At 39.1% G+C, this 22623-nt stretch overlaps 1 long non-coding RNA gene across 2 annotated transcripts in view; it reads left to right on the top strand.

The window, feature by feature from the left end:
- LOC113122846 (uncharacterized) overlaps positions 1 to 12921 on the top strand; it is a 31424-nt gene extending 18503 nt beyond the window's left edge. The window contains exons 2-4 of one of the 2 annotated variants that reach the window (XR_003294908.1): positions 3525 to 3585; positions 3711 to 3821; positions 12411 to 12921. This is a non-coding gene — a long non-coding RNA (uncharacterized LOC113122846). The remainder of the gene's footprint in view (positions 1 to 3524; positions 3586 to 3710; positions 3822 to 12410) is intronic. The other variant, XR_003294909.1, reaches the window with a different exon arrangement.
- The last annotated feature ends 9702 nt before the right edge of the window (positions 12922 to 22623 follow it).

Below are 22623 nucleotides of genomic sequence, written 5' to 3'. Positions count from 1 at the left end.
CAGTGGTGTCTATTTGTTCTTTACCCATGCTGTCCTTAGTTGATGTCAGTGGTGCCCTTTTTCACTTACTATAGTGTCTATATTCACATTCAGAAAGAGTTGTTGCAGGTAACAGGGTTCCATGATCTTGTAGGAAATACATCTGCTGGAAACTTCCTGCATCTTTAACAGGTGTTGTGAAAAAGCATATTGGCAGGTAGAAGGTGTGATGGGAGCTTGTGAGCTTCATATTAAGCACAGCTCTTGTGTCAGTTGAATGCAAACAGCGAAGGTGCTTCTCTGCACCAGATCCTGGAAGGGTTAAGGAAGTACAGGGTAATATCAAAAACCTGCTAGGTCCAGAAGAACTGCAAATATAAATAAATAAATAAATAAATAATTAAACTACCCACTGTGAACTTTTGCATTGGGGGACAGTCAGGAGCAGCACCTTACTTTCAGAGCTATAGGAGTAACCTGAAAAAACATTGATTTCCTCTGAGCTGACCAAGTTCATTACTATTCCACACTGAACAGCACAACAGACTGTGCAGACTCAGTGGTCATGTGACCTCCTGGGTCTTGGAGCTGACATTTATATTCTGGCTCTGTCAGTCACCATCAAGGGGAGCTCTGATGCAAAAGGTACAGAGTCAATAAATGACACTGAACATGCAGTATATGTAGTTCAGTTGAAGGATTCTGTTAAAAGTCTGTCTGTTCATGTACTGAGCATTTCTATGTATGATGATGAGATATCACAATGTCAGAATCCATTGATATACAATTAGGAGTACAATTTGACAATAAAACTGATGAGAAATTAGGTGATTCTGATAAAGGATTAGGACTGTGAGGACTTTTGAATCATGATATACTGCAAACATTGCCTGTTGAAATGACAAGCTATTATACGCGCTGGTACATCATTTAAAATAGCCTCCTGCTGCTTGCTTTCAATTGTTAAACATTGTTGAAATCTTAAACTACATTATAGTTGCCTGGCAAAAAGATGTCAGAACATTTAGGTCTTTCATTCAGAGAGAGATTACTTTCAGTAAGCCTCTGGCTGTTTTTTTATAGGTCGACTGTTTAAACATATTTCTGATTTCAAATCTTTTTTTTTTTAACTCAGTCCCAAATGACAAACCATTAGCATTGATCTCTCTCATTTAATTAACTGTAATTTGCTAGAATCCTTCCCTTTAATAAGCATTTCTATCCTACCAACTTTGAATAGACTTTGCCTCTCAAGTTGTATTGAGTTATCTGTATATTCTCTGCTGTCTAGACAGGACTGAAAGGTATGAATCCCAAGTAGATTTACATGTACTGTAGCTCTACTAATTTAAATGATAGGTAAAGCCTGCAGCTGAAGCTTTAGAGCGAATGTTAGAGTGAATGTTTTGTACAGGTAATTGTGAAAACCCAGCTGTGGTATTAAACATTAATGAAATAGAATATTGAAAAGAAAAGTTTTTAATAATGCAGGGGATTGAAACGTAGAGATAGGTAAAAATAAAGAAACTCCAAAGACAATGATTCACACCAAATGAAGTTTTCCTCTGTTTCAGTCCACTGCACAAATTTCAAAACATGCTGCAAGTTCTTGTCATACACAATTTAGTCTAAACTTTACTGAGACTGAACAAGTTTTCAAACTCTTAATTTAAAAGATCAACACTTTTTGCCTTATTATGAAATCCCTGGTGACACTGCTACCACTCCTGTTCGGCTCAGTTACTCTGTTTAATTAATCACTTGACTGAATTCTGGTAGCTCGTATAAGTTTAAGAGCTTCTGTTTCATTTACTTTACCTAAAGTCCAGCCCAGCAGGGTCACATTTAGCCACAACTGACAGATTTTCACTGCAGATGTAGGATACCCAGTCTTAATAGTCTGAAAATATATTAAAGAAAAGTGACAAGTTGGGAATCTTTTTAAAGTAATTTATGAGACTGGCCAGGACTTTGAATTTCATGCCCAACTAGAAGAATCTGCTTTTTGAGATCTGGCCAAGAGTGGAATTTAGGAGGGTTTCCTCCTCATGTTTAAGAAGGAAATGCCTACACTTGCATTGCCTCATGACAGACTGATTGATGCCCTGTCTGCTCTGGGCAGAGTAATGACCTAGGAGGTAGTGGAGGACTACATAACACACACACACACAAACTGTCTGTGTGTGGAGCCTTGGTCAATTATCCACCTCTGTGCTGGCAGATGCCCAGCATTATGAAGAGATAGAGTGAAAAGTTTAATTTTTTTTTCTTTTTTTCCTTTTGGTTTTGCTGCTGGTGATCATTTTACCTCTCAGACACTGTTTGAAATATTTAAACAAATGGACATGCTCAAGCAGATGCTCCTCTGGGGTGAAAAGGGAGGGCTTCAGTGCAAAGAGGTGTATAAATAATTTCCCTCCAACTCAGAGTTTTTGAGACATTCCGTATCTGCTCTCCCTCCTCTACAACTGACAACATCTAGCCTATTACCACAGTTATCTTGGTTTAAGCAGCCTGAGGCAGCTGGACAGCTCTCCTAACACTCAGCTGCACCCTCAGCAAAGCAACAACCAACAGGGATCCACATTTGAACACTCTTTTTACAACTTTGTAACCATAAACTGGAGGATGTGACACAATGACGGTGGTTCTCATGGTCATAGCATGAGGTTCTTCACTTTATTCATGTGAAGCTGCACTTATTTTCTTGCTGCTAGAACTTATAGTGACACATGCTGCATGAGTGGGGGAAAGCAAAAACAGAGGACTGTCCTCAGACTTAAAAGCAGATACTTCAGTGAATGCTCCCTGCAGCCACAAGACCCTGTCCTAAAACCCTAAATAGGGCTTCTGCGTTAAATTAGCTGTTCATATGTCTTTGTATTTTACTGTAGATGACAGCCCTGCCTACTCTGAAAAGTCAATTCAGTGTCTGTGCTAATAACAGACATATGGCACTTCACGCTTCGTGTCGTTACCAGCAAGAATTCTTGAGAAATGCAACAGGAAATGTATTGTAGAGGAGGGAACCACCTGCATTCATCCAATAATAACCAGTTCACAAAAGTTCACATTTACATCTTAATCTAACTGCAAATTCATGATGAAGAGCAGCGCATCATTAATGTGAACTATCGTCCTCCACTAGGAAACACAGATTTCTAAGCAGTTATTATCTTTTCTTTTCATGTATCGTATGGCCTGTAAAGAACAACTCTGGGGAAATAAGCAGCACTACTTTAAACACAAAGAAATCAGTGTTCCTTTGTTCACAATACAATATTTATAATTTCTTCAACTAATTCCACTGATAAATGATTGTTGAAATTCATTTTAAAGGTTATCATGAAGCCAGAAATATTTAAGATATTCCATTTCCTGGCTATGTACATAGCCTCCGGTATCACCCAAGTTTAGTCTCTCAGTGAGCAATTCTAATTGCCATCTGTTCTTTCAAATTTGCCAAAACCAGACAACCAGTATTTTTACAGAGGACGTCAAATTACAAGACTCACCACCCTGCTCCTCCTCACTCTTCCCTGCAGGCAATGAACAGATTGTTCTCTTCACCACACTACTACCATAAATTCAGTGCTGCCATTTCCAGTAAGTTGTACTTTCTGCCCACAGAAAAACTGACTTCTTTGCTATAGACTATAATAAATTATCATATAAATATAGAGGTAATCGCTATGTTCCTTATATATTTTGTCTTCTCCTCTATCCTCCAGGTGCACACCTGCCTTTTTCAGCAAACACAGTGGTGAGCCAATTGCAGAATTAAATGGCATCATCGCTCAGGCTTTGGCAGTCTGATAAGCCAGGGGATCATCAGTGTGTAGGTGTGAGTGCATGCTGCATTACCATGAATGAGACACACACGCACACACACACATACACATAAATACCCATTTTTAATACATGGTGGGGCCCCATGACTGGGACAGTCCTCGTGGGATGGATCCTTTCTGAATGGTTTAGAAATGTGATTTTAACTGCTAAATTCTTGTTTAATTTTCTCCATGATGAAAATGACTTAAAAAATGGAAACACTCACTCAAACATTTTTGACTTGATCTGTTGCCCCATGGGTATCATACCTGACTTTTGGCCCCTGCAGGGACCAGACATGTTATGTATGTAATAATGTATTCTGGACCACATTTCTCATGAGAAGCATCTACATAACCTATATTGGATTGAAAGGTTAATAATGCATTGTATTAGCACCGCGTCACATGATCCAAACTGCCAGCATTAATCTTTTGTTCAAAATACAATTGGTTCTATATAGTAATACATTAATGTTGGGCAAACAAAATTAAATAGGTAATAAAAATAATGGTTGACTTTTGTTTAACAAAATTAAACAATGTAAAAGATTTAGTAATCACTGAATTTTATTAATTTGATCAAATGTAATGTGTATTTCAAATATGCAATCATAACTGGGATACTCGTCCATTTTCCAGGCCTGTGCAGCTAAAGAAATTAAGTGAAAGAAGTTTGAGGATCTGTAGTTAACCATCCTCACACTAATTATGACGTCATCACAGGTCCCAGTTTTTCTTCATCATATCAGCTGCTAAGCTATTAACCTTATGAGAGATGAAATGTGGGTACTGTTGCTTTGGGTACAAGTGCAAGTTTTGTTGTGAAATAAAAATAACTAAAAATCTGAAGGAAACTGTTCACATCAGCCAATAACCCTAAGGCTGGAATTATAGTTCTCTGGGGTTGTAATTGATCCTAAAACAAATCAGTTCTCACTACTTTTTATAGTACAAAATATAAATCATGCAATCTCTCCCTTCTTTATACATATCTATTTTGGATGACATGTGCGATGATAACATACTTCATGGTGACTCACAACTTAATAGCAACTCATCATGTTCTCTCGCACTGGCAGTTATTTTCTGATGAGTGATTTGGAGTAGGCTGTTTTTCATTCTGAAATGTTGGACTCTACTTTTTTGAATATAACTCCTCAAATCCACTCCTCCAAGTGTGAGTCATATTTACGTACTTATTTCCTTGTCATTGTAGAGTTCAGAAAGAGCCAGAATTGGATCTGCGATGATCCCCTGAAAGCAAGCACCACTGAATTACTAGTGTGTGACACAGCTGCTTCATCTCTTCTAAATGATGTGGTGCTGAGGAGTCTCTTTTGTTGTTGGTGTAACAGAGAGGGGGGGGGTGCTAGGCAGTCACACTGGTGCGATCGCTCGTGCTTTCCTTTTTTGTCTGTGTTAGTGGAAGGATACTGTGTGCTGAGTTCTGTGTGGTGTCCCTGACTTCATTAACCAGAAGGGCAGGTGGGCTTGATGAATGGTCCACTCGGTGAGAAACATTTGTCACCTCACTCACAGTAGAACACACAGTCAAAAGAGTCACAACATTATAACCACATTCACATACATAATACCAACAGACACATAGCTTCACACTCACACTCGTTCAAATGTAAACACCATCCAAAAAAAACCCCATTAAATGCTGCCATTGTTTTGTCAGGGCAGTTTTGTCATGATCGCTGTCACGGTGAGAGAGAAGCAGTCATCATGGTGTCAGTGATGAAGAGGCTGTGCTCAAGTGTTTGCTACGCTGTCACAACTCTGCATTCATCATCACACTGATGAGCTTAGTCTAATGATTCACCACTAGTCACACTGATGTGTGTCTGAATGGAAAGTAAGATCTCTTATTAACTGTTAATCACACCTGTGTCAGTCCTGTATAAAGAAACATGGGGTTCATCACAAGCAAATGTATCACATGCACCAGTTCAACATCATACATGAACTTTTTTTTTAGTCTATATAATATCATACATGAAAGCATTTTTTTCTGTCAACATAGTGCACCGCATTCTTCTATACTGTGAAATACACCCAGTCATTGTCCAGGAGCTGGTAATCAGTTTGTGGGATCCTGGCACCTAGAAGACAGATATATCAAACATTATGCCAAAGCCCATGTCTGAAAAGGCTTCATTCTGGAGTCTGGGATGCTTGGACATTAATCAATGAAAAATATTCTGTCTGCTAAACGTCTTCGGGTAATCTCACCCCTAATCATATTTTTTTCACACGACAGCATCATATTATATCAACCCAAAGGCCCCTCTCTGCTTTCTGAAGTAGATTTATTACTGTAGCTGTAGCAATTACTCCCTGTTGCTTACATGTTTAAACACATTGCTTATGTAGCTAATTACAAACAGCCCATTAGATGTCTTACTTTTTTAATGAACACTGCAGGGAAATTCAAGGAGTAAATGTGTCTTTAATTTATGCCATATTAAACTTGCTACATAGCCATTATATAGCATTATATAGCATTATAAAGCAATAAATAATATATAAATATACAGTGGGTACGGAAAGTATTCAGACCCCTTTAAATTTTTCACTCTTTGTGTCATTGCAGCCATTTGCCAAAATCAAAAAAGTTCATTTTATTTCTCAATGTACACTCAGCACCCCATCTTGACAGAAAAAAACAGAAATGTAGAAATTTTTGCAAATTTATTAAAAAAGAAAAACTGAAATATCACATGGTCATAAGTATTCAGACCCTGTGCTCAGTATTGAGTAGAAGCACCCTTTTGAGCTAGTACAGCCATGAGTCTTCTTGGGAATGATGCAACAAGTTTTTCACACCTGGATTTGGGGATCCTCTGCCATTCTTCCTTGCAGATCCTCTCCAGTTCTGTCAGGTTGGATGGTGAACGTTGGTGGACAGCCATTTTCAGGTCTCTCCAGAGATGCTCAATTGGGTTTAGGTCAGGGCTCTGGCTGGGCCAGTCAAGAACGGTCACAGAGTTGTTCCGAAGCCACTCCTTTGTTATTTTAGCTGTGTGCTTAGGGTCATTGTCCTGTTGAAAGGTGAACCTTCAGCCCAGTCTGAGGTCCTGAGCACTCTGGAAGAGGTTTTCTTCCAGGATATCTCTGTACTTGGCCGCATTCATCTTTCCTTCAATTGCAACCAGTCGTCCTGTCCCTGCAGCTGAAAAACACCCCCACAACATGATGCTCCCACCACCATGTTTCACTGTAGGGATTGTATTGGGCAGGTGATGAGCAGTGCCTGGTTTTCTCCACACATACCGCTTAGAATTAACGCCAAAAAGTTCAATCTTGGTCTCATCAGACCAGAGAATCTTATTTCTCATAGTCTGGGAGTCCTTCATGTGTTTTTGGCAAACTCTATGCAGGCTTTCATGTGTCTTGCACTGAGGAGAGGCTTCCGTCGGGCCACTCTGCCATAAAGCCCCGACTGGTGGAGGGCTGCAGTGATAGTTGACTTTGTGGAACTTTCTCCCATCTCCCTACTGCATCTCTGGAGCTCAGCCACAGTGATCTTTGGGTTCTTCTTTACCTCTCTCACCAAGGCTCTTCTCCCACGATCTCTCAGTTTGGCTGGACGGCCAGGTCTAGGAAGAGTTCTGGTCGTCCCAAACTTTTTCCATTTGAGGATTATGGAGGCCACTGTGCTCTTAGGAACCTTGAGTGCTGCAGAATTTCTTTTGTAACCTTGGCCAGATCTGTGCCTTGCCACAATTCTGTCTCTGAGCTCCTTGGGCAGTTCCTTCGACCTCATGATTCTCATTTGCTCTGACATGCACTGTGAGCTGTAAGGTCTTATATAGACAGGTGTGTGCCTTTCCTAATCAAGTCCAATCAGTTTAATTAAACACAGCTGGACTCCAATGAAGGAGCAGAACCATCTCAAGGAGGATCAGAAGAAATGGACAGCATGTGAGTTAAATATGAATGTCACTGCAAAGGGTCTGAATACTTATGACCATGTGATATTTCAGTTTTTCTTTTTTAATAAATTTGCAAAAAATTTCTACATTTCTGTTTTTTTTCTGTCAAGATGGGGTGCTGAGTGTACATTAATGAGAAATAAAATGAACTTTTTTGATTTTGGCAAATGGCTGCAATGACACAAAGAGTGAAAAATTTAAAGGGGTCTGAATACTTTCCGTACCCACTGTATATATATTTAATAAATATAGCTATGAAAAAAAAGTCTGAATGAATTTCTACGAGTGAGTTCAGAACCAGGTCCAACATCATTTGTCCATCAAATACTACACTCAAGGTTCAGTCATATCTACCTATTTCCTGAAAAAATTCACATCCAACACAAACTAAGATGTGAAAGATTTAGCTGCATCTAGTGGTGCACCCCTCACACCTACTGCCCGCCAATGGCTGTTTTTTTCCAGTGATTACACACGACATATTTATGGATACTATATTCAATTTCTGCTAATAGATCGCTCTAAATATTATGTTGAGGCTAATAATTATAGTATAGATAATAAAATAAAAAATATAATGAAAAAAACATACTGGCTTGCTAAAGGATCATAGGACCCAGCTACTAGTAGTTTTCACTCTTACAGTGGCTCAAAGTATGCTTCATTATTAATTTTAAGATCTTCTTAATTACTTTTTCTTTAGAACCACACAAACTTGTATGCACAGGAGCTTGAGATCCAGTATCTAGCAGTGTGAAGATTCTCTCCATAACCAAACTGCTTTTGTTGCTTAAACCGGACCATGAAGGGACCTATTCTGAAACAAAAAGTCACTTCTATCACTTACAAAAAAATAACCTGGTAGCAATTATGCTAATACTCACTAGTATTCAGCATTAAAAGAAATGCCTTTCTTGAAATAAAATTAAAGGAGACTGAGTGCAGATAAATCACTTTGGATAAAACACTGTCAGTTGTCATATGTTATATGCCATGCTAAAAAGAAGAATTTTTAGCTTGGACTTAAACATTGCCAGAGATGAGGCTTGTCTAACATCATCAGGAAGATTATTCCAGGTTTTAGCTGCACAGAATTGAAACGCTGCTTCTCCCTGTTTAGTCCTGACTCTGGGCACGAGCAGAAGGCCTGTCCCTGATGTTCTCAGAGTTCGAGATGGTTCATGTGGCATCAACATGTCAGAGATGTAATGTGGTGCTGAGCCATGAAGAGACTTACACACAAGCAGTGCTTTTTTTGAAGTCTAGTCTCTGAGCGACAGGAAGCCTGTCCAGAGATCTGAGGAGTAATGTGGTTGTACTTCCTGGTTCTAGTCAGGACCCAAGCAGCAGTGTTCTGAATGTACTGCAGCTGCCTTACAGCTCGTGAGAGCCCTGTGAACAGGCCGTTACAGTAATCTAACCTGCTAGAGATAAATGCATGGATGAGTCTCTCCAAGTCTGGTTTAGACATGATCCCTTTGATTCTGGCAATTTTAGAGAAAGAGACTCGAGGTGCACGCTGACACTTTCTCTTCGTTTCTGTGGCCCAAAGATTATTTCAGTCTTGTCACTGTTTATTTGGAGACAGTTGTTTTACATCCACAGAGTGATATGTTCAATGCAGTGACACAGCGAATCGACTGGTCCATATTCACCAGCTGTGAGTGAAATGTAAATCTGAGTGTCATCTGCATAGTTATGGTAGGACACATTATTGCTGCGTATTACCTGGCCTAAAGGAAGCATGTAAAGATTGACCCCACATGTCAATGCCATTTGGTCTAAGACACAGTTACCAACTTCAATGAAATACTTCCTGTCTTCAAGATAGGACTTAAACCATTTAAGGGGAGTACCAAAGATGCCTATAAAGTCCTCTAACCTTTGTAACAGGATCACATGGTCCACTGTGTCAAAAGCAGCACTTAGATCCAGCAGTACTAAAACAGAGACTCTGCCAGCGTCGGTGTTCAGACGAATGTCATTTGTCACCTTGATGAGTGCAGTTTCAGTGCTGTGATGGGGCCTAAAACCTGACTGAAGATCATCAAAGCAGTTGTTTAACAAGAGAAAGGAGGTTAAAAGAAAGGAGGTTAGAGCTTACTGCTTTTTAGCTATATGGAAAATGACATTTATTCAAAGCAATGATTCTGGCAGCCTTTATCATCAGCACATTTGGCTGAGTTCCTCATACACCAACACTAAGCAAGTACATACACTTCACTTCCTGCTGTGATTCTTCCTTTTATCCACCTATAACAAGATGGACTCTTTTTAAAATTATGAGACTATTCTTCACTCTTTGGGGTTGCCACAGTAACTACAGAGTGGACGGCATTACCATGAATTGAACCACTGCCGGATGTTGTACAGTACAACACATTGCATGCTCCCTGAAAAGAGGTCAGTGAGTTTCTGTCATTATTCAGTATCCCTGAAAAGGTTAATGCACTACCTTACTAATTCTGCTCCCCTGGCTCTTGCTTTTTTACAGCCTGCTTTTTATCTTCATTTAGTGACCTATGCAGTCATGAGATTTGAAAAAGAGGTTTTAATGTTACAAACAAACATGAGAGTCATCAATGGCTCATTTCATTTTACACTGCCGCTCAGATTTTCTTATCAAAATGAAATATGGCGTGTTTTTCTTTTCTCATTAATTCTGACTTTATATTGGAGCTTTTCTAAAGCACACAATTCTTTGAACTTGCTCTTCTGTTGAAAAGGCTCAGTGCTTTATATTTCATTAGAACTGTAAACTGAAAGGCAAAAAACACTAAACTTGGCCACTATGCAGGCAAAGTTAAAGTTCACTGCAGTTCAAGAAAATAGAACACATCCTGTCTTTATTTCTGTGCTGTTTTGTTATTTTACTCTAATGGGCAAGCTCTTAACATTTCTTCTTTGGTGCAGCATTTAAAACAATATGAACACATTATTACAAATAAAACAGCTAAAGCCTAGTAAGTACCAGTTAAGAAGGCTCCATAATTAAGCCATTACTTCAGTGTTTCCATTTTTCTAGAAAAACAGGCTCTTGAAAAATTAAAGCAATACCTAGTGCTGCACTGTACTGTGTTGTATAGATGATATATACTTTGAAGATTTGCACTGGATGAACAGTGCCCTTCAATTCAATCTCAAGGCACTTTACCTGCAACACTTTAAATCAAAGGATCAAGTTTATGTTGTTCCAAGTTTATGTTGTTCCAAATCCATCAATCCATCATCTGTAACATATGACCCTTCATATATATTTTTAGTTTAGAGTCAGAAAAAAATGTACTGGCAGAAACTCCAGATAAATGGAATCAATACCAACTTTCTTTTGGACATTTGTTAGTCATCACTGTTTTTCTCTGTAAGTCTGCCTGATGGTAAGTACTGTGCAAGGTCAAGCAGTATAACGTTAAGGAATGCTAATGACAAAGTTTTCCAAAAACAAAAGGTACTATATCAAAATGACAATATGAAAAAAACACATTTCAAATAAAAGTTTACAAATTAGACACTACATCAGCATTTGAACACTAAAATCTTGTAAGCAAGTCTTAGGCCGGACTCAACAGAAAATCAATCACATCAGTCTGAATGAATCCTCAAAGGCAACATAAATGAGTTCTATGATAAATATTCTCATTCCTACTTGTGGGCTTTTTTTTTTTTTTTTTTTTTTTTTACCAAGGTGCATCTCTGAGGACTGTGTTGGGGCCAGTCCAATGGGCAATAATGATGGCAATGAATTTTCTGTCCAACAAAATTTATAGATGGGAAAAATAACTATGTTACAGGTTTTCCTCAGGCCATATGTTTCTTACTTTTGTCCCAGTAAGTAGAATCATAAAATCACCAGTTGTGGACAAAGACACACAAGTTAGGATGAAACATTGGCCCTTTCATAAATCCAATAAACAAAATGAATTAGAACCCTGTGCCATGAAGGTTGAAGCTGAATCTTACATGTTCTTTACTTACATAATTTGCAGACAGCATGGTGGATTAGAGGTTAGCACTGCTGCCTCACAGCAAGAGGAGTTCCTGGTTCAAAACCTAACAGGGGTCTTTCTGTGTGGAGTTTGTACTTAATTGCTTTGTTTACCATTAAGCATATATATATATATTTTTCCGCTGCATTTTTTCACTTTTTGACACATTCCACTCATTAGACAGTATTTTATGTTTCCCCCAAACCCCTTGTTAACAAATTTCTGAATGCAGAAGACAAGGTCAAAAACCTGTATTAAATGGCTGTGATCTTTAGGCCTTCAGGCAGAACTGTATTAATAAAAGCATGCACAATTCTACAGCTGAAATCAATGCGTGGGCTCAGGAACACAATGCTGTCAGTGAACATCGCCCGCCAGTGCATCCACAAATTCAGGTTAAAGGAACTGTGCAATTTTTCAAGCCAGTGTTTAAACAATAGTGAGGGACCTTTAAGTACGTGAGAATAAGTCTTGTCACTTGTCCTATTCTTCATACCGACCCTGAGTGGAACATCACTACACAGTAAAAAATGAGGGAACTGCACAAATTTTGTCATGTGCAAAAACTCAGCGAGTTCATCTCCTACTCATATGCAGCTTCCGTTGTTCTACCAAGCTTATATGACTTTTGGTGTATTTAAGACAAATTGTTTCTTTTTGTTCCCTTAAAGGTTCTTCAGCTGTGGCAAAGAGATACATTCCCACTTGTCGCATGTGCTTTGGCAAATGATCATTCTGTGGATACATCACGATGAACGACCACTTCCACACTACACACATTTGATTCTTTGTTCATGTAAATATACTGTTCAGATAACCTTTGAAGAGGTAATAGAAATGTAAACAGAAATGTAAAAATGCAAGAGCTGCAAACGTGAGTTCATGTTAGTTGTAACTCTAAAAAAATCATTATAGACATTATAGATTAAAAAATGGAAACAGAACTGCAAATTAAAAAGGTTGAACTTCTGCCACTAACAATTCACAATTCACAAGGCAATGACTGAAGCCATATCAAAACAACATGCACCTCTGTAACAATGTTGAAATGAGAAATGTAGCTCATGGATGTGTGGTTTACGCTGACCTGAGAACTGAGGTTAACTGTAAAGAGCAGTATTTAGTGGGAATTGTAATATTAGAGATGTATTGTTTCAGTATCAGACCATATCTGATATCAGCTATCCATCAGAAGTTCTAATCTCCTCTGCTGCTCTGCTCCTGCTCTGTGTACACAACTACACACAACTTTTTGAAGCATTATTTTGCATTTTAATTTAATTTAATTTAATTCCTCTGAGCTTTCTGCTGCCATAGATACCATAGAGATATGACGTCTCTTAGATTAAGTCTTGTTTTGAATGTGCTCATGCTTGGATTTGTATCAAACTCGGCTGTCTTTGTATTATACTACTGGTTTAATGCTGTTATGGTTATTGTCAATTGGTGGCAGCTATGCAAAAACAGAGGCAGCGATGCCTCAATAGCGAACTTGGAAAGCTGAAATACACTGTTAGCTTTTAGAGACAGCACAATGTGTTCTTTTTCATGAGAACTCCATTGGGCATTATCATGTTTCAGGATAAATAAAAAGAGATATGTGGCTGCTGTCAAACTTTGTCAGATTTGTTATTTATTTATTTAACCCTGTTTAGTTTAGACTGGGCAACAGACAGAAAGAAATCTCCATCATATGAAAATTAATTGTATAACTAATGGTTACTGTGAAATTTCAGTCAAAAGGCTAATACAGACTTGATATGTTGGCCTGACCTTTGTGCGATGTAGAGTGCGTATGAATACATTTGCATATTCTCACACAGGTGCCGTAAGGCTCTCCAGTGTCTCCTGTTGCCTGTATCCCAGCTGATTGACACTTGTGCCTCTGAATGGCCATCTGCTCCTTGTTAATTCAGACTGCATCGCAGCTGGTGTATGGGGCTGTAAATCAGTTAAATTGTTCAAGAGAGCATCTGGGTTGAGGCCTGAGGCCCATCTATGTTGTTTTAAGCTAGATGCTTCAGAGAGCTGTGATCTGAAACTACTGTGGATGAAGTTAATCTGAGCCTCCCATAGAGGGGCTGAGATCAAATGTGTATGTGTTACCTCATGGTAATGTGTAAAAAAATATTTTCCATTTCCCATTATGATCTAATGAACCACTATACCTCCTCCAAGGGCTCTTGACTGGCTGCACACTCCTAAGATGTTTTCATATCGATTTCTGTTTCTTGCAAATTCATTTGAAAACATGCCAACAAAGCTCCAGCAGATCAATTTATGATGCTAACTGAATCTGAGCAGCCAGCTACCTGCATATTAAAAACATGATTCCCTTACTTGATAGTGCCATCTAATGTTAATCTGTAGGCATATTGATAGTGACATTTCATTCATGCAATCTTCATCATTGGCTTTTATTATGGATCTGATTTACTGATGAATAATGTATTAGGAGATAATGGGGCACAGACCATGGTTGTCATAAAGACTTCAATTCCAATTCATTTAAATGGGACATATTCCTCATACATGTGGGTACTATTGGGTTGTGGTAATGTCACAGAAGAAGAAACATAAAACAGTATATATTGGTGATTAATGAAAAGATATAAACTGACTAGACAATTGCTGAGCTCGCAAAAGGCAATTAAAGTACATTAAACACTATGGGATTACAAAATGTTCCACCAGAAATAAACATGAACATCTGGTTGTATTCATAAGGTCATTATAAGACAAACTTACATTGGTATCTGAAAGAAAAAGTTCCATTTAAAATTATCCCCTAAAGCTTTTGGTATTAAAAACAGCTAAAACTTTTAGTGTGACATTTCTCCTGGATTGAGTTCTGTTTGTTCTATCTTTCAGAAAAAAGACAGCAGTGATGCAGATCTCAGGCCAGTACAAAACCATCCAGCTACTCACCCAAGCTCTGGCAGCCTTATGAGCTTCTCAGCACTCAGGCTGAGAAAGCAGTGCCCCTCCCACATAGTTCTGAAACATGCACACCACAACTTCAGAAACCAACATTTGCAAAAGCTGCCCAGTGAGATTTGTCGGTCGTTGCATGTGTGACGTGGATTGGGATGTAACTGGCTTGGTTACACTCAGAGGAGGATGGAAGCCCACCACAGCCAGCTGCTTTTCACCACTTGAGCAGATCCACCCCCATTCACCTCTCTTGTTACTCATTTCCCACTGCTGCTGATAATACGCTCTCTTCATACTCCTCTGCTGCTCTAATTCAGCAGTCACAGACTTTTCCAGTTTTGGTTTCAAATGGAAAAAAAAAATCCATTGTTGGAGAGTAAATGTCACTGTCACTGAGCCTCACTCTTAATGATGCTGAATTAAGCTCATGTATATATGTGAAGGCCTTTTAGCAGGTGTTTCTAGTGATTCTTGAACTTCTCTTTAATCCTGTCATCGCAATAGCTCATATCAAAATTAATTAGGAGTAAGCTATTAGTATTGCTCATTAACACATCTGTTTGTACCCATTCTTTCCTCACTCTTTAGGTGCTACATGTATCAAATCCCCATGTATCCAATTTGAAATGCAATAAATTCTATAGACTGATACCATTCTGGCAGTTAATATGAAGCAACAGCTGGTTATCTTAAGTTATCTTAACATAAACACTGGAAACTGGGACAAAACTATCCCATGGAATGAATCCCACAAAATACTGTCTGTCATTTAAAAAATAACAATAATTACTGAGATTATAACAGAGACGTGCTGGTTGTTGGATTTTGTTGCAGACAGAGCCAAGCTAGTGGTGCCAAAAGTGGCCACCTTAAAGACAATGCCACATGTCATTGTATATAACTTCCTACTAGAAATCACCTGCCAAATAAACAACGCATCTAGTACCAATAAATTGCTGGCATTCAACTACTGCACTGCAAGTCCCTGAAGGGCTCACATTAAGACTACCCATCAGTACATGAAGACTTTTATTCTATTATTACTGAATTCCTTAGTAAAGTCATCCGAAAAGTGATAAGGTCAGTGGGCACATTTCTATCAACACTGTCGCCTTAAGCATGACAGCTTTGGGTAATGAAGAAGCGTCAAGAGGCTGATCAGAGCTCCAGCAGCCTCCCTGGGCATGGCCTGCCCCCTATTAACATTTTATTCTGTCACACACTATTGTGATATGCCCACGTCTTCTCAAGCTTGGATGAAAGAGGCTGACAGCTCATTCACAGCAAAAATGGCAAATACCCGTTAATATGTACACATTAATGAAACGGAAAGAAGAACTTTCAAATGCACATAGCTGTGTATGTGTTACCTGTCATGTGGAACGTAAATGTCTTTTGTTATTGTTTCTTTTTTTTTTTTTTAAATCTTTACTGAGGATCTGGATATTTGCTACATAATAGAGTCACACTTCATACTAATAGCCTGGAAAAGAATTTGAAACAGCTTTATTCTCATACTGGACTGTGAGTTGGAGATCCCTGCAGATGCTGGTTGAAGTGAGCTATTGCATTGATACTTCTACAGAAAACCTTTTCTCTACGGCTGCCACTTATCGATTAGAGTTCTTCCATTTACTCCAGGCTTTGGGGATGTGAACACTTGAACATTGCCTGCTGTCCTGAAGGTAGTGAGTAGAGCTCTATATTTTCCTCTCATAGCCAGCAAGGCACCAAACACACCAGGGTTCAGTGGCTGACATTTCCCCTGTCACGCCATCCAGTTTGCCCTAAACTAAGGCTGTGCAGACAGGCGTCCTCCACCTGACCCCCTGCTGAAACTTACCACCGTTTTCCACAGCTGGAGAGTCTCACTCGCAAGCTAAGCACTGTGTTATATCTTTATAGAGAATTGAATAAGTCCTATTCTGGATGTGAAAGCATCTCCTGCTGATTGCCATGCTCACTCTTTGTCTTAAGTTTAACGTGCAGCACTGGGCTTCTTTTTGGTTGTCTTTTCAGTCTTTATATAAATGCACAGGTTTATTTTGAGCCTAAATCACAATGTCAGTGTTAACATATGTTTCAACAAAAATACTCTGTCACACCAGCTTTTAAAATAATCAAATCAGGCATTCAATCAGTGCACTTGAAGGAGTCGCTCTTAAAGGTGAAGCAAGATTTTCTAGATTTAGTCTGACTCGATGTAAATGAACGTCCCTTAGCCAGTTTCATGTCAGGACAGAGACACACCGAGAACATTCTGCAGGTGGTTGTAGTTTGGATTTGTCCCTCAAAGAGAAAGTGAAAAGCCAATATTATAGACATACAAAGCATAAACAAAAAAAGCATTTCCTCACTATGTTCACATCACTCTCAGGCACGACAGACAATTTATAGCTACCTCTAATCAAGAAAATGTTGTTGCAAACAGCATGAGTTTTGGAAGCCCTTGGTGGTTCTTTCATGTTGGGTGCAAGGATTCTAGTGACAATTGTAATTAGGATCATCATCAACACAACCACTTCCGGTTACTTTCTCATTAGCTCTTCTCAATAAAAGCAGCATCAGTGACAACTGTCCTTTGAAAGGAATGCAGAATGTAAGGGGACATTTGCTACATATGAGAACATGTTTAATTTAACATTAACTCTCTTCGGTTAATACGTTAATCACTTAATCCCTTGAAATACTTTTCCCATTTATTTCCCCCCTTTTTTCTTTTCTCGTTTTCTGCTCATAAGTCAAGTCTTTGAGGTTTAATTATCACTCAGCCTCAGCCTGTCCAGCCATTTTTCCTCAACATTGTCTCCTTCAAATTCTCCTCCTTGTCCTTCACCTGTGTGCATCTCCACCACTGCAGCTACGCCTCTCCTTCCCCTGGGCATGCTCCACCATCTCTTACAGTAACAGGGGTGAGGCTGCAGATACAAAGACTGTGCTGTGGGAAGGCAGGTGGCCCTAGCACTAAGGATAGTGCTGCCTAACTGTGAGAACCCCTACAGAGGATCTTCAACCTGAGTCTAAAATTGGGATTGTATTGGGATTGTAAAGTTGTATTGTTCTAAAGCAAAAATTGCGGGGATGACTTTTCCTCCTAAGGCAGCTTGGGTCCTTAGATATCTGCAGGAAGATGCTACACATGTTTCACATAACTATGGTAGCCAGTGTGCTGTTTGATGCTGCAAGGCAACTGGACAAACTGGTGCAAAAAGCTGGTTTAGTGACTAGAATGAGGCTGGACTCACTGGAGGCTGTGATGGAGAGATGCACACAGACAAAGGTAGAGGCCATCCTGGACTACATTGACCATCCCCTTTCACAACATCCTGTTGGAGCAGAGAAGCAGCTGCAGAGGACGTCTCACCTCACTGCACTGCAGGACTGAACGATACAGGAGATCCTTCATCCCCCCTGCCATCAGGCTCTACAACACCTTAGCCAATGGCAGATGATGACTGACTACTGACTACTATCCAATATTCCTGGCTGGATAGCATGTTAGCTCGCTAGATTCTACAATTCACAAACTAGCCCTGTGGCTTGTCATCACCAGCTTGTAGAGAAGTATTTCATGAGCACAGATTTATTTCACCTTGCCACTTTATGGCTTGACCAAGCCTCAAGGATGGAAATTGTTATGAATAATGAATGTGAGAAACGATGCTGCATGCCTGCACAACAGGCAATCTCTCACCCCTTTTTTCCCACCCATGTCATATTGCACACATCCATAAACTGATTTGTTCCACTTTGGCTTTCGGTAACTTTAGGTACATATCGGCGACTTATTGTAATAAGATATTGCATTGTGAAAAATGTGTTAATGTAAATGTAGATGTAGAACTTGAAAGTTTACCATCTCCAAGGTCCTTTTGCTACCTTTGTCCCTCATCTCGTTCTGTTTTATTCCCTCTTTTTTGGTCTACTTCTGCCCCTTCTGTCTTTATTCACTACCTCACTCAACCATCCAGCAGGCATGTCCTCATTAATCAGGCATGTAGGCAGCATGAAGAACAAGGCTATGTTAATACTCTGTCAGGAACCTGCTGTACTGTGCTCATGCTTGCTTGCGTGCTTACTTGTCTTTCTGCCTGCTATCCTCCATGCTTGCCTGTCTGCCTGCCTGCCTGATCTCCTCTCTGCCAGTCTGCCTGTAGGTGGCCATGCACCAGCAGGGTTTAATGAGCCTTAAAGGACACAGAGGTTTTGATATGGGGCTTTGCTGTCCATTTACGTCAGACCTGCAAAAACAAGTGCAACTCTTCTCTGGGTCTCTTGGCTCAATTGCTCACAATATGATGGAAAATGATGGTATGACCGTGGGGTCCTCATTATGTTAATCATAATGACAAGGTTATCAAACAGTCAATAATGTGTCACATGCAATAAATAAAATAATGTGGTGAGGGTTATAGATTATGAGGTGGCCGAGCCATAGAGCGTGGAAAGGTTTAAGCATCCTCCTGTGTTTATGAAGGCTCAGCGTATACAGACAGTCTCACCTCTACAATAGAAGCCAACATGAACCCAAAATAACTCAATACATTCCTCAGGCAGTGCTAGTGCACTGAGGAGAATAGATAGGTGAGGTAAGTGTAAATTGCTCTGGGCATGGAGACTCAGGTGGAGCACAGAGAGTTAGGGGCTTTTTCCCCATCTGAGCTGTCAAACCAGATTACACCTTTACATGTTGGTCTCAGTATTAAAACAGAGTGGCGTGAGACCCTGAGGTAACTTTCTCTTCAATTTGCCATAGAAAACAAGATGGTCAGATCATAGTAAAGCCTAATAAAATCTGACATCTGTTAGTACTATATCTTATATTTGGTTTGTAGTATTTTTGGGGGCATACAATATGCATTTATCCTCTGAACCTAATGTAGAGCTGTGTTTACATTTCTCAAGGGAGGAGGGGTTTCTCTCGTCACAACAGGAAACATTGAATCTAAGAGGTTTCTGTATTAGGCAGCGGCTGCCTGTTAAATAAGTGGTTTTCGAAAAGGTTAGAACATTTTCCAGCTCTCATAGTGATTCACCGTCTGACAATAGCAGCATACAAACCTAAAATGGTAAAGGGTCTCCCCTGTGCAGCATTTGCTTGTGCTTATGTCAACATCAGCCCATGAACTACTAAAACAACATAGGAGAAAATAAATGTAGACTTCCTATCCAAGCTCTTTCTATGCATGGGTGTTAATATTTAACTAATATGTTTGGATTGCTCCTAAATAAGCACTAAATAAAAAATAAAACAATGTAACCTTATAAAATAAAAATAAAACTGATACCTGAAGGAATCCAAGCTGTCAATCATTTCCACCGACTGCACTACAAACCATCCTGTCGTCATCAGATATGCTTTATTTGCATAAAAAGAGAGAAGAGTACAGTATGATAAAAAATATTATGTATTGATTTCAGTGACTTTCCAAAAAACTAAATACATATTTATTAATTGATTAACTAATTAATTATTGAACAGTTCCATTAGACTGATGATAAAACAGTTATCGTAAATGTTGCTCCAGCCCCCATCTCATTTATTTAAGTATGGATGACCAGACTTTTTATAATGAGATATCGCTGGCCCCTTAATCCTTTTTCAGAACTTTTATGGTTTTGTCTGCATTATGCTAATGTACGACATAAGAATGGTTGAGTGTGTTGCAGAGGGCAAAGATGAAAAGAACCTCAGGTCCTACCCATTTCCAAGCACTATAAACACACCAACTGTCAGTAATGATGGAAAACATACCTATTTATTCTCTAATATACTGTAAGTGCTTTTGTAGCTCAGATTTTTTTTGTCATTTCAAGGTTACTTCCTACTTTCTGCTACATGCCTTTTAAATTTGATCATTTTTTTAAAAGGAGAATAAAACTCAATTCTGAATTAGAGTTCAATAATAATAATAATAATAATAAAAGCACATGTCACGTGTCAGCATGTAAAAAAATGCAAATGAAATGTTGTTTTACCTGTGATCAACAAGTTGTGCTCATATATTATGTTTTCACATCCAAAATCATGTCTCCTATGTAATAGTCTATATGAAATTGTTGCTTTCTGATCCAAAATCTGTATTGAGTCCCCAAAGGTATAGCATTAATAAATTGTCTCACATGAGTTTTTTACTTATACGAGAGAAAAACAGAGAGAACTTATAATGGGCTTACAGAAACTAGTTAAAGAATGCAGTAGAAAATAAATAGAAGTTTCTGCTGTTGCTAGTAGTTGTCCCTGATGTGGATGTTAAAGAAATGACCAGACCAAGACTTGTAGCAACCCAGTGTAGATTCAGCTTCACTTTATGGTTTTCAGATTTAAAAAAGCCCTGATTATTCTGGCATCACGTTTTCTTGTCTTAAAAGCCAATGAGCTTGTGTTGTCTTTCAGTGCTCCCTACTAATGCTGAAAAAAAGCCAGTGCCACAGAGTTGACAGGCAACTCTGCTGGGAAGCTGAATCAGGGGGAGAAGCAGTGATGCAGTGGCTGAATCCCCAAATTAAAGGGATTGTGTTTTACTAGTCTGAAGAGAAGCAGTAGAAGCTCTTAATCACTTTGAATGAAGCTCTGTAAAGAGGCATGAAAGCTTCATTTGTTAAACTGTGAATTTTCCCCCTAACGTTGCCAATGTCTTGCAGCAAGATATTAAAATAAAACTCAGACTCAAACTGAGGGTGAAGAAGATGGCATGAACTGACTTGATCACTGTTATCCTTTATGTCATCTTGAAGGAAGGGTCTAAACAAGAGGGATGGACTGAAATCAAATACAGTGAAATATGTAGTTACTGTATATCAGAGGGTGATGGGAAATGGAAAAAATGAAAATAAATTCTTGAAAAAGTAGAGCGTGTTGAATTTAAAAGCAGGCAAGCTATTTTAGCCACACCAGCTGTTTGCAGTAAAGTCCATTGCTGATTGGTCCACCACTTTGGTCCAGACAAAATATCAGTTATCAGATGGATTGTGGATTAAATTCGGTACAGACATTACCGAGGTTGATGGCTTTGGATTTTAATCAATTGGCTCAACCACTACAGGATGGATAACAAGTTGGTGCAGACATTCATGGTCCCTAGAGGGATATACTATATAGTAACAGTTATATATACTATATACTATAATGGACATTCCTCTCAAGTTAAATAGTGAATCACTTTAGTATTACATTGAACGTTAGCAGGTTGGATTTAGCACGTTAGCCACTTAATCACTAAACTAAGATGGTGAACATGGCAAACAGTATAACTGCTACAACAGATTATTAGCATTGTTACTGTCAGCATGTTTATTCGAGGCTCTGCTGTGCCCAAGTATGGTCTTAGTGTGTAAGTACACCCTTAATCTTTGAAAAAGAAAAGGGTCAAAAGCTGGACAAGCCGACCAATGCACAAAACACTGCGTGCACACACACCCACCCACACACACACACACACTTACAGCAGTGCTAATCACCAAATACATATTTAAAAAAACAATAGCAATAAACTTTAATAACCTCTAAAGTGCTGTTGGGCTGGCTGTGCAACATCAGTGAGTTTAAATTTAATGGCCCTGCAGACCCTGATACACCCACATAGGTCATTTCAATTGTTTTGGAAGATTAGAGTTATTCTCAAGAGTGTGAGGTAATCTAAAGGCTGTGTTTGACTATTATCTTCCCTCTCCCGTTAGCTTTGTTGCACGGACTGTGGAACAAAGTACAGATTTATTTTTTTTATAGGTGCAGGTAGCCTCTGCCCACCTTCAGCCTGAGCACAGGTCGAATCATCCAGCAGAAGTGACAGGTCTTTGTTATTTCTTCTAGTATACAGAGCTCAGAGGCTGGAGGTATTGCTTCTGATTTCAGTTCAACAGTGAAATATCTTATTAACCGTTAACAAATACTGATGAATTAACTAGTGCTGCTCTACTGGGGTTATGGAACTTGTTGCTGACAACTAC

The sequence above is a fragment of the Mastacembelus armatus genome, chromosome 16 (assembly GCF_900324485.2).
Source record: "Mastacembelus armatus chromosome 16, fMasArm1.2, whole genome shotgun sequence".
In the NCBI taxonomy this organism is placed as follows: domain Eukaryota; kingdom Metazoa; phylum Chordata; class Actinopteri; order Synbranchiformes; family Mastacembelidae; genus Mastacembelus; species Mastacembelus armatus.
Note: the sequence above shows the minus strand (reverse complement) of the source record. Positions and strands in the feature narration are given on the sequence as shown.